Here is a 13,500-nt window from a genome sequence, read left to right as displayed (position 1 = left end):
CCTTAAAATTGTCCAAGTTCCAAATGAAGGTTTGCTCTTAGGGAAGCAATGCAGCCTAGTTCTTTCATTCATTGTCATACTTACTGAGCGCTCTCTGTGTGCAGAGCACTGTACTAAGTGCTTGGAAAGTACATTCTGGCAACAGATAGAGACATCATCATCATCATCATCATCAATCGTATTTATTGAGCACTTACTGTGTGCAGAGCACTGTACTAAGCGCTTGGGATGTACAAGTTGGCAACATACAGAGACAGTCCCTACCCAACAGTGGGCTCACAGTCTAGAAGGGGAAGACAGACAACAAAACAAGTAGACAGGCATCAATAGCATCAGAATAAAATAGAATTATAGATATATACTTGAAAGAGCGTGGTCCTGGGAGTCAGACGGCCTGGGTTCTAACCCTGGCCCTGCTACTGGCCCGCCATGTGACCTGGGGCAAGTCAGTATAGCGTCTCTGAACCTCAGCTATTTCGTCTGTAAAAAAGGGATTAAATCCTTACTCCCTCCTTAGACTGTGAGCCCCATGCGAGACAGGGACTGTGTCCAACCTGATTATCTTATACGTACCCCAGCGCTTCGTACAGTGCCTGGCACACGGTAAGCACCCTGTCCTCGCCTGTACTTTCCCGTCACTGTAGACGGCACTACCATCCTTCCCGTCTCACAGGCCCGTAACCTTGGTGTCATCCTCGACTCCGCTCTCTCGTTCACCCCACACATCCAATCCGTCCCCAAAACCTTCCCGTCTCACCTCCGCAACCGCCAAGATCCGCCCTTTCCTCTCCATCCAAGCCGCTACCTTGCTGGTTCAATCTCTCATCCTATCCCGATTGGATTACTCCTTGAACGAGTTGTCTACACTCGCTGCCTAGAATTCCTCAACAACAACTCTCTCCTCGACCCCCTCCAGTCTGGCTTCCGTCCCCGACATTCCACGGAAACTGCCCTCTCAAAGGTCACCAATGACCTCCTGCTTGCCAAATCCAACGGCTCATACTCTGTCCTAATCCTCCTCGACCTCTCAGCTGCCTTTGACACTGTGGACCACCCCCTTCTCCTCCACACGTTATCTGACCTTGGCTTCACAGACTCCGTCCTCTCCTGGTTCTCCTCTTATCTCTCCGGTCGTTCTTTCTCAGTCTCTTTTGCAGGCTCCTCCTCCCCCTCCCATCCTCTTACGGTGGGGGTTCCCCAAGGTTCAGTGCTTGGTCCCCTTCTGTTCTCGATCTACACGCACTCCCTTGGTGACCTCATTCGCTCCCACGGCTTCAACTATCATCTCTATGCTGATGACACCCAGATCTCCATCTCTGCCCCTGCTCTCTCCCCCTCTCTCCAGGCTCGCATCTCCTCCTGCCTTCAGGACATCTCCATGTGGATGTCTGCCCGCCACCTAAAGCTCAACATGTCGAAGACTGAACTCCTTGTCTTCCCTCCCAAACCTTGCCCTCTCCCTGACTTTTCCATCTCTGTTGACGGCACTACCATCCTTCCCGTCTCACAAACCTGCAACCTTGGTGTCATCCTCGACTCCGCTCTCACATCCAAGCCGTCACCAAAACCTGCCGGTCTCAGCTCCGCAACATTGCCAAGATCCACCCTTTCCTCTCCATCCATACCGCTACCCTGCTCATTCAAGCTCTCATCCTATCCCGTCTGGACTACTGCATCAGCCTTCTCTCTGATCTCCCATCCTCGTGTCTCTCTCCACTTCAATCCATACTTCATGCTGCTGCCCAGATTATCTTTGTCCAGAAACGCTCTGGGCATATTACTCCCCTCCTCAAAAATCTCCAGTGGCTACCAACCAATCTGCGCATCAGGCAGAAACTCCTCACCCTGGGCTTCAAGGCTGTCCATCCCCTCGCCCCCTCCTACCTCCCCTCCCTTCTCTCCTTCTCCAGCCCAGCCCGCACCCTCCGCTCCTCTGCCCCTAATCTCCTCACCGGGCCTCGTTCTCGCCTGTCCCGCCATCGACCCCCAGCCCACGTCATCCCCCGGGCCTGGAATGGCCTCCCTCTGCCCATCCGCCAAGCTAGCTCTCTTCCTCCCTTCAAGGCCCTGCTGAGAGCTCACCTCCTCCAGGAGGCCTTCCCAGACTGAGCCCCTTCCTTCCTCTCCCCCTCGTCCCCCTCTCCATCCCCCACATCTTACCTCCTTCCCACCTGTATATACGTATATATGTTTGTACATATTTATTACTCTATTTGTTTATTTTATTTGTACATATCTATTCTATTTATTTTATTTTGTTAGTATGTTTGGTTTTGTTCTCTGTCTGCCCCTTTTAGACTGTGAGCCCACTGTTGGGTAGGGACTGTATATGTTTCCAATTTGTACTTCCCAAGCGCTTAGTACAGTGCTCTGCACATAGTAAGCGCTCTATAAATATGTTTGATGATGATGATGATGATCATAATTGTAGTATTTAAGCACTTACTATGCGCCAGGCACTGTACAAAGTGCTGGGGTGAACACAAGTAAATCAGGTTGCACCAGTCCTGGTCCCACCTGGAGCTCAAAGTCTCAGTCCCCATTTTATAGATGAGGTAATGGAGGCTCAGAGAAGTGAAGTGACTTGCCTAATGTCACACAGCAGACAAGAGGCAGGACAGGGATCAGAAACCATGACCTGACTCTGAGGCCTGTGCCCTTGTCCAGTACGCCATACTGCTCCTCCGTTGATATTCACCCCACCCACAGCATTTATGTCGGGCTTTATTTATTTTATGTATATAAATGTATGCCCTCCCCACTATTCATTCATTCATTCAATCGTATTTATTGAGTGCTCACTGTGTGCAGAGCACTGTACTAAGCGCTTGGGAAGTCCAAGTTGGCAACAGATAGAGGCGGTCCCTACCCAACAGTGGGCTCACAGTCTAGAAGGGGGAATACGTGAATGAATGAATGAACGAATATAAATGAATGAATATAAATGAATGAATGAATACATATGAATGAATGAATATAAATGAATGAATGCATATGAATGAAGGAATGAACACATATAAGTGAATGAATATGAATGAATGAGTGAATATAAATGAATGAATGAATACATATGAATGAATGAATATGAATATGAATGAATGAATATGAATGAATGAATACATATGAATGAAGGAATGAATACATATGAATGAATGAATATAAATGAATGAAGGAATACATATGAATGAAGGATGAATACATATGAATGAATATGAATGAATGAATGTGAATGAATGAATACATTTGAATGAAGGATGAATACATATGAGTGAATGAATATGAATGAATATGAATGAATGAATGTATGAATGAATACATGTGAATGAATGAATATGTGAATGAATGAATGAATATGTGAATGAATTAATGAATATGTGAATGAATTAATGAATGAGAATGAATGAATGAATGAGTGAATATGTGAATGAATGAATACATGTGAATGAATGAATATGTGAATGAATGAATGAATGAATATGTGAATGAATGAATATGTGAATGAATGAATGAGAATGAATGAATGAATGATATGTGACTGAATGAATGAGAATGAATATGTGAATGAATGAATGAGAATGAATGAATGAATGAATATGTGAATGAATGAATATGTGAATGAATGAATGACAATGAATGAATGAATGAGAACGAATGAATATGTGAATGAATGACTGAATGAATATATGAATGAATGAATGAATATGTGAATGAATGAATGAATATGTGAATGAATGAATGAATATGTGAATGAATGAATGAATGAATGAATATGTGAATGAATGAATGAATGCATGCATGAATGAATGAATGAATGAATGAATGCATGCATGCATGAATGAATGAATGAATGAATGAATGAATGCATGCATGCATGCTCCAGCCTCGCCCTCCCTCCCTCCCTCCCCTCTCGGCCCTCGGCAGCCGGGGCGGCCCCCGGCGGAGAGGGCCGGGAGACGCGTCCTCACTGCGCAGCCGCGGCCCCTCCCCCTCCCCGCCCCTCCCCTCGGAGGCCGGAACTGTCGGGAGCAGGGCGTCGTCACTTCCGGTCCCGCCCCCTCCGGCGGGCGTTCCGCGGCGCCGATTGGCGGAGGGGGCCGTCTTTCAGCCGCCGCGCCGGCGGGGACAGCGCGTGGCCGCGGCGGCAGGATGGTGGCCACCAGGAGGGCCGCCGGCCAACGGGAGGCCCGACCCCCGGGAACGGACACCCGGGCGCAGCCCCAGGTACGCTCCTCCTCCTCCTCCTCCTCCTCCTCCTCCTCCTCACATTCAGGAGCGCTCACTACGCTGCTCCGCCCACAGGAAGCGCTCAATAATCCGCCTCACATTCAGAAGCGCTCAGTACACTGCTCTGCCCACAGGAAGCGCTCAGTAATCCGCCTCACATTCATAAGCGCTCAGTACAGTGCTCTGCACACCGGAAGCGCTCAATAATCCGCCTCACGTTCATAAGCGCTCAGTACAGTGCTCTGCACACCGGAAGCGCTCAATAATCCTCACAGAAGCGCGTAGTACAGTGCTTTGCACACAGCAAGCGCTCAATAATCCGCCTCACGTTCATAAGCGCTCAGTACAGTGCTCTGCACACCGGAAGCGCTCAATAATCCTCACAGAAGCGCTTAGTACACTGCTCTGCACATAGGAAGCGCTCAATAATCCGCCTCACGTTCATCAGCGCTTAGTACAGTGCTCCGCTTACAGGAAGCGCTCAATAATCCGCCTCACATTCATAAGCGCTTACTACAGTGCTCTGCACACAGGAAGCGCTCGATAATCCTCACATTCATAAGCGCTTAGTACAGTGCTCTGCACACAGGAAGCGCTCAATAATCCGCCTCACATTCAGACGCGCTCAGTACAGTGCTCTGCACACAGGAAGCGCTCAGTAATCCTCACATTCATAAGCGCTTAGTACAGTGCTTTGCACACAGGAAGCATTCAATAATCCGCCTCACATTCAGAAGCGCTTACTACAGTGCTCCGCACACAGGAAGCGGTCAATAATCCGCCTCACAGTCATAAGCGCTTGCTTAGTACAGTGCTCTGCATGCAGGAAGCGCTCAATAATCCGCTTCACATTCATAAGCGCTTAGTACAGTGCTCTGCACACAGGAAGCGCTCAATAATGCTCACATGCAAAAGCGCTCAGTACAGCGCTCTGCACACAGGAAGCGCTCAATCATCCTCACATTCATAAGCGCTTAGTACAGTGCTCCGCACACAGGAAGCGCTCAATAATCCGCCTCACATTCAGAAGCGCTTACTACACTGCTTCACACACAGGAAGCGCTCAATAATCCGCCTCACGTTCATAAGCGCTTAGTACAGTGCTCTGCACACAGGAAGTGCTCAGTAATCCTCACATTCATAAGCGCTTAGTACAGTGCTCCGCACACAGGAAGCGCTCAATAATCCGCCTCACGTTCATAAACGCTTAGTACAGTGCTCCGCACACAGGAAGCGCTCAATAATCCGCCTCACATTCATAAACGCTTACTACAGTGCTTTGCCCACAGGAAGCGCTCAATAATCCTCACATTCATAAGCGCTTACTACAGTGCTCTGCACACCGGAAGCGCTCAGTAATCTTCCTCACGTTCATAAACGCTTACTACACTGCCCTGCACACAGGAAGCGCTCAATAATCCGCCTCACATTCAGAAGCGCTTACTACAGTGATCTGCACACAGGAAGCGCTCAATAATCCTCACGTTTATAAGCGCTTAGTACACTGTTGTGCACACAGGAAGCGCTCAATAATCCGCCTCACGTTCATAAGCGCTTACTAGTGCTCTGCACACAGGAAGCGCTCAATAATCTGCCTCACATTCATAAGCGCTCAGTACAGTGCTCTGCCCACAGGAAGCGCTCAATCCTCCTCACATTCGTAAGCGCTCAGTACAGTGCTCTGCACACAGGAAGCGCTCAATAATCTGCCTCACATTCATAAACGCTTAGTACACTGCTCTGCACACAGGAAGCGGTCAGTAATCCTCACATTCATAAGCGCATAGTACAGTGCTCTGCACACAGGAAGCGCTCAACAAATACGAGTAATTGATTCATCGTAATACCCGATTACGGCATCACGATGTTCATGATGATAAGAATAAGAATAATAATGGCTTTTATGAAGCGCTTACTATGTGCAAAGCACTGTTCTAAGCGCTAGGGAGGTTACAAGGTGATCAGGTTGACCCAAGGGGGGGTTCACAGTCTTCATCCCCATTTTGTTATAATAATAATAATAATAATGGCGCTTGTTAAGCGCTTACTATGTGCAAAGCACTGTTCTAAGCCCTGGGGAGGTTACAAGGTGATCAGGTTGTCCCCCGTGGGGCTCACAGTCTTCATCCCCATTTTATAATAATAATAGTAATAATGGTGATGGCATTTGTTAAGCACTTACTGTGCGCAAAGCACTGTTCTAAGCGCTGGGGAGGTTACAAGGTGATCAGATTGTCCCACGGGGGGCTCACAGTCTTCATCCCCATTTTGCAGATGAGGGAACTGAGGCCCAGAGAAGTGAAGTGACTTGCCCAAAGTCACACAACTGACAGTTGGCGCCGTCGGGACTTGAACCCATGACCTCTGACTCCAAAGCCCGGACTCTTTCCACTGAGCCACGCTGCTTCTCTATAATAATAATCCGGTAGTAATGCCAGATTACAGCATCACGATGTTCATGATGATGTATGGTCTTATCATAATAGTGCATAATAATATCATATTATCTGGTCATAGATTGTACGTCATGTTAAATCTATTATTTGTAATGTTGTACGTTATAGTAACGTAAGGATGGCATTTGTGAAGCGCTTATTATGGGCCCAGCACTGTCCTAAACGCTGGGCGTGGGGGGGATACCAGCTCATCAGGTTGGCCCACGTGGGGCCTACGGTCTTAATCCCCATTTTAATAATAATAGTAATAATGGTGCTTGTTAATGATAATAATCATGGTTTTTTTGATGATATTTGTTAAGCGCTTGCTATGTGCTAAGCGCTGGGGGAGATACCAGCTCATCAGGTTGGCCCACGTGGGGCCTACGGTCTTAATCCCCATTTTAATAATAATAGTAATAATGGTGCTTGTTAATAATAATAATCATGGGTTTTCTGGTGATGGTATTTGTTAAGCGCTTCCTATGTGTTAAACGCTGGGGGAGATACCAGCTCATCAGGTTGGCCCATGTGGGGCTCATGGTTTTAATCCCCATTTTAATAGTAATAGTAATAATGGTGCTTGTTAATAATAATAATCATGGGTTTTCTGGTGATGGTATTTGTTAAGCGCTTCCTATGTGTTAAACGGTGGGGGAGATACCAGCTCATCAGGTTGGCCCATGTGGGGCTCATGGTTTTAATCCCCATTTTAATAGTAATAGTAATAATGGTGCTTGTGAGTAATAATAATCATGGGTTTTTCGATGATAGTATTTGTTAAGCGCTTGCTATGTGCTAAGCACTGTTCTAAGCGCTGGGGGAGATACCAGCTCGTCAGGTTGGCCCACGTGGGGCTCATGGTCTTAATCTCCATTTTAATAGTAATAGTAATAATGGTGCTTGCTAGTAATAATAATCATGGGTTTTTTGGTGATGGTATTTGTTAAGCGCTTCCTATGTGTTAAACGCCAGGAGAGATCCCAGCTCATCAGGTTGGCCCACGTGGGGCTCATGGTCTTAATCCCCATTTTAATAGTAATAGTAATAATGGTGCTTGTTAGTAATAATAATCATGGGTTTTTCGATGATAGTATTTGTTAAGCGCTTGCTATGTGCTAAGCACTGGTCTAAGCGCTGGGGGAGATACCAGCTCATCAGGTTGGCCCACGTGGGGCTCATGGTCTTAATCTCCATTTTAATAATAGTAGTAGTAATGGTGCTTGCTAGTAATAATAATCATGGGTTTTTGGATGATGGTATTTGTTAAGCACTTTCTATGTGCTAAGCACTGGGGGAGAGACCAGTTTATCAGGTTGGCCCACGTGGGGCTCACAATCTTAATCTCCATTTTAATAATAATAATGATAATGGTGCCTGTTAGTAATAGTAATCATGGGTTTTTTGATAGTATTTGTCAAGCTCTTACTATGTGCCAAGCACTGTTCTAAGCAATGGGGGAGATACCAGATCATCAGGTTGGCCCACGTGGGGCTCACAGTCTTAATCCCCATTTTAATAGTAACAATAATAACAGTGGTGTTTGTTAATAATAACAATAATAATGGGGCTTTTTTGATCATAATAATGATGACATTTTATAAAGCGCTTACTATGTGCAAAGCACCGTTCTAAGCACTGGGGAGGTTACAGGGTGATCCGGTTGTCCCACGGGGGGCTCACAGTCTTAATCCCCATTTTACAGATGAGGGAACTGAGGCCCAGAGAAGTGAAGTGACTTGCCCAAAGCCACACAGCTGACAGTTGGAGGAGCCAGGATTTGAACCCATGACCTCTGACTCCAAAGCCCCACTGTTTCCACTGAGCCACACTGCTTCTCATAGTACTGATTGTGAAGCGGTTACTGTGCGCCAAGCACTGTCCTAAGCGCTGGGGGGGATACCAGCTCATCAGGTTGGCCCATGTGAGGCTCACAGTCTTCATCCCCATTATAATAGGAGTAATGACATTTAATAATAATAATAATAATGTTGGTATTTGTTAAGCGCTTACTATGTGCAAAGCACTGTTCTAAGCGCCGGGGTAGGTACAGGGTAATCAGGTTGTCCCATGTGGGGCTCACAGTCTTCATCCCCATTTTATTAATAATAATAATGGTATTTGTTAAGCGCTTACTGTGTGCCAAGCGCTGTTCTAGGAGTTGGGGGGAGAATACAAGGTGATCAGCTTGTCCCACGGGGGGCTCATAGTCTTCACCCCCATTTTAACAGTGGTAATAATCAATCAATCAATCGTATTGAGCGCTTACGATGTGCAGAGCACTGTACTAAGCGCTTGGGAAGTACAAATTGGCAACACATAGAGACAGTCCCTATCCAGCAGTGGGCTCACAGTCTAAAAGGGGGAGACAGAGAACAAAACCAAACATACCAACAAAATAAAATAAATAGGATAGAGATGTACAAGTAAAATAAATAAATAAATAATTGGAGTAATAAATATGTACAACCATATATACATACATACAGGTATTATTATTACCATAATAGTAATGGTATTTGTTAAGCGTTTACTATGTACCAAGCGCGGGGGGAGATACCAGGTCATCAGGTTGGCCCACGTGGGGCTCACAGTCTTAATCCCCATTTTCCAGATGAGGTCACTGAGGCCCAGAGAAGTGAAGTGGCTTGCCCAAGGTCACCGAAGACAAGTGGCAGAGCCGCATTAGAATCCACGACCTCTGGACTCCCAGGCCCGGGGTTTCGCCACCAAAAATCCCACTGCTTCTCGAGCAAGGCATGTCCGGGCAGGAGCGGAGATGGGCATGACAGCGGTGCCCCCGTCCCTCCCTTCGTAATCGTTGTGCTAATTGTTAAGCGCTTACTATGTGCCGGGCACTGTACTAAGCGATGGGGTGGACACAAACAAATCGGGTTGGATGCAGTCCCTGTCCCACATGGGGCTCCCACTCTCCTAGAGAATCAATCAATCAATCAATTGTATTTATTGAGCACTTACCGTGTGCAGAGCAGCGTGGCTCAGCGGAAAGAGCCCGGGCTTTGGAGTCAGAGGGCATGGGTTCAAATCCCGCCTCCGCCCCTTGTCAGCTGGGTGACTTTGGGCAAGTCACTTCACTTCTCTGGGCCTCAGTAACCTCATCTGGAAAATGGGGGTGAAGACTGTGAGCCCCCCGTGGGACAACCGGATGATCTGGTATCTCCCCCCTTGCGCTTGGCACATAGTAAACGCTTAACAAATACCATTATTACTACTACTGTTAAAATGGGGGTGAAGACTGTGAGCCCCCCGTGGGACAACCTGATGACCGGGTATCATCATCAATCGTATTTATTGAGCGCTTACTGTGTGCACATCATCATCATCATCAATTGTATTTATTGAGCGCTTACTATGTGCAGAGCACTGGACTAAGAGCTTGGGAAGTACAAATTGGCAACATCTAGAGACAGTCCCTACCCAACAGTGGGCTCACAGTCTAAAAGGGGGAGGCAGAGAACAAAACCAAACATACTAACAAAAAAACATAAATAGGATAGATATGTACAAGTAAAATAAATAGAGTAATAAATATGTACAAACATATATACAGAGCACTGTACTAAGCGCTTGGGAAGTACAATTTGGCAACATATAGAGACAGTCCCTACCCAACAGTGGGCTCACAGTCTAAAAGGTATCTCCCTCCTCACTTGGCACATAGTAAACGCTTAACAAATACCATTATTATTACTACTGTTAAAAATGGGGATCAAGACTATGAGCCCCACATGGGACAAGCTGATCACCTTGTATTCTCCCCCCAACTCCTAGAACAGCTCTTGGCACACAGTAAGCGCTTAACAAGTACAACCCTTGTAACCTTCGCAGCGCTTAGAACAGTGCTTTGCACATAGTAAGCGCTTAATAAACGCCGTCATTATTATTACATCCCCATTTTACTGGTAATAATAATTATAGCATTTGTTTAATCACTGGAGTAGGTACACGGTGATCAGGTTGTCCCGTGTGGGGCTCAGAGTCTTAATTCCCATTTTGCAGATGAGGGAACTGAGGCCCAGAGAAGTGGAGTGGCTTGCCCCAGGTCAAGCAGCAGACAAGTGGTGGAGTCAGGATTAGAACCCCTGACCTTTGACTCTCAGGCCTGGGATCTAATCCACTACGTCGTGCTGCTTCTCCCTTGCGGCTCCGGCAGTCAATCAGTGGCATTTATCTGAGCGCTTAGTGCGCAGAGCACTGTACTAAGCGCTTGGGAGAGTACAGTGTGACAGAGTTGGTGGGAACGCCCCGTGACTCAGAAGGACCTGAGTTCTGATCCCAGCTCTTCCACGTGCCCGCTGTGTGGCCTTTGGGCAAGTCGATTCTCGTCTCTGGGCCTCTGTTAGCTCATCTGGAAAATGGGAATTAATAATAATAATGATGATGGCGTTTTTTAAGCGCTTACTATGTGCAGAGCGCTGTTCTAGACTGTGAAACCTGTGTGGGACAGGGACTGTCTATCCAACTCAACTGTCTTGTACCTATCCCAGCGCTTAGTGCAGTGCCTGGAGCAGAGTTAGTACTTAACAGATGTCACTGTTATTATTATTATTACTATTATTCCATTATTATTAGCTGGAGCGCACTGACTCTGCATGAAGGGTGGGGCGGCGTTGTGTTCAGTGTGGCGCACACTTCAGCACGCCCTCCTATCATTGGTGATGACACAGGCCTCGGAGTCCACGAGGATGTATCTCCTTCCCAGCGTGGCTCAGTGGAAAGAGCCCGGGCTTTGGAGTCAGAGGTCACGGGTTCAAATCCCGGCCCCGCCGGTTGTCAGCCGGGTGACTTTGGGCAAGTCACTTCGCTTCTCTGGGCCTCAGTTCCCTCATCTGGAAAATGGGGATGGAGACTGTGAGGCCCCCCGTGGGACAACCTGATCACCTTGTAACCTCCCCAGCACTTAGAACAGTGCTTTGCACATAGTAAGCGCTTAATACATGCCATCATTATTATTATTATTATTGCTATGTGCCAGGCACTCTTCAAGGCCCTACTGAGAGCTCACCTCCTCCAGGAGGCCTTCCCAGACTGAGCCCCTTCCTTCCTCTCCCCCTCGTCCCCCTCTCCATCCCCCCATCTTACCTCCTTCCCTTCCCCACATCACCTGTATATATATATATATATATATATATATGTATATATATGTTTGTACATATTTATTACTCTATTTTACTTGTACCTTATCTATTCTATTTATTTTATTTTGTTAGTATGTTTGGTTTTGTTCTCTGTCTCCCCCTTCTAGACTGTGAGCCCACTGTTGGGTAGGGACTGTCTCTCTATGTTGCCAACTTGTACTTCCCAAGCGCTTAGTACAGTGCTCTGCACACAGTAAGCGCTCAATAAATATGATTATTGTTGGTAGATACAGGGTGAGAAGCAGCATGGTATAGTGGGTAGAGCCCGGGCCTGGGAATCAGAATAATAATAATGGCATTTGTTAAGCGCTTACTATGTGCAAAGCGCTGTTCTAAGCGCTGGGGAGGATACAAGGTGATTAGGTTGTCCCACAGGCGGCTCACAGTCTTAATCCCCATTTTACGGATGAGGTAGCTGAGGCCCAGAGAAGCGAAGTGACTTGCCCAAAGTCCCACAGCTGACAATTGGCGGAGCTGGGATTTGAACCCATGACCTCTGACTCCCAAGCCCGGCTCTAAATCCTGGCTCTGCTCCCTGTCTGCCGTGTGACCTCGAGCAAGTCATTCAGTCCGTATTTATTGAGCACTTACCGTGTGCAGAGCGCTGTACTAAGCGCTCGGGGGAGTACAGTACAACAATAAACAGACACATTCCCTGCCCACAACGAACTTAGAGTCTAAAGGAGGGTAGACAGACGTTAACATCTAATAAAGTCACTCGGCTTCTCTGCACCTCAGTTACCTCAAATGGGACGGAGACCATGTCCAACTCGATTTCTGTTTCCATCCCGGCACTCAGTACAGTGCCTGGCACATAGCAATTAACAAATGCCATCGGTATTATGATTATTACAAGAAGCAGCGTGGCTCAGTGGAAAGAGCCCGGGCTTTGGAGTCAGAGAACATGGGTTCAAATCCCGGCTCCGCCAACTGTCAGCTGTGTGACCTTGGGCAAGTCGCTTCACTTCTCTGGGCCTCAGTTCCCTCGTCTGTCAAATGGGGATTAAGACTGAGCCCCCCATGGGACAACCTGATCACCTTGTAACCTCCCCAGCGCTTAGAACAGTGCTTTGCGCGGAGTAAGCGCTTAATAAATGCCATCGTTATTATTATTAAGGTAATCAGGTTGGACACAGTCCGTGTCCCACACTGGGCTCACAGTCTTAATCCCCGTTTTGCGGCTGAGGTAACCGAGGCAGAGCGATCGCACAGCAGACACGCGGCAGTGCCTGAATTAGAACCCAGGTCCTTCTTACTCCCAGGCCCGTGCTCTATCCGCTGGCCCACGCTGCGTGGCTCAGTGGAAAGAGCACGGGCTTCGGAGTCGGAGGTCACGGGTTCGAATGCCGACTCCTCCTCATGTCCGCTGTGTGACCCTGGGCAAGTCACTTCTCTGAGCCTCAGTTCCCTCATCTGTAAAATGGGGATTAAGACTGTGAGCCCCATGTGGGACAACCTGATAACCTTGTACGTACTCCAGCGCTTAGAACAGTGCTTTGCACATAGTAAGCGCTTAATAAACGCTATCAGCATTATTATTATTCTCAGGTTGGGTCCATCCCCTTCCGGTAATAAACGCTATCATTATTATTATTATTCTCAGGTTGGTTCCATCCTCTTCCGAGGGCCGGGGTGGGGTACGGTGGCCTCGGACTGGAAAGGGGAGGGGAAATCCAGTTCGG

Source organism: Tachyglossus aculeatus, chromosome 4 (assembly GCF_015852505.1).
Source record: "Tachyglossus aculeatus isolate mTacAcu1 chromosome 4, mTacAcu1.pri, whole genome shotgun sequence".
Lineage (NCBI taxonomy): Eukaryota > Metazoa > Chordata > Mammalia > Monotremata > Tachyglossidae > Tachyglossus > Tachyglossus aculeatus.
This window is presented reverse-complemented; position numbering follows the sequence as displayed.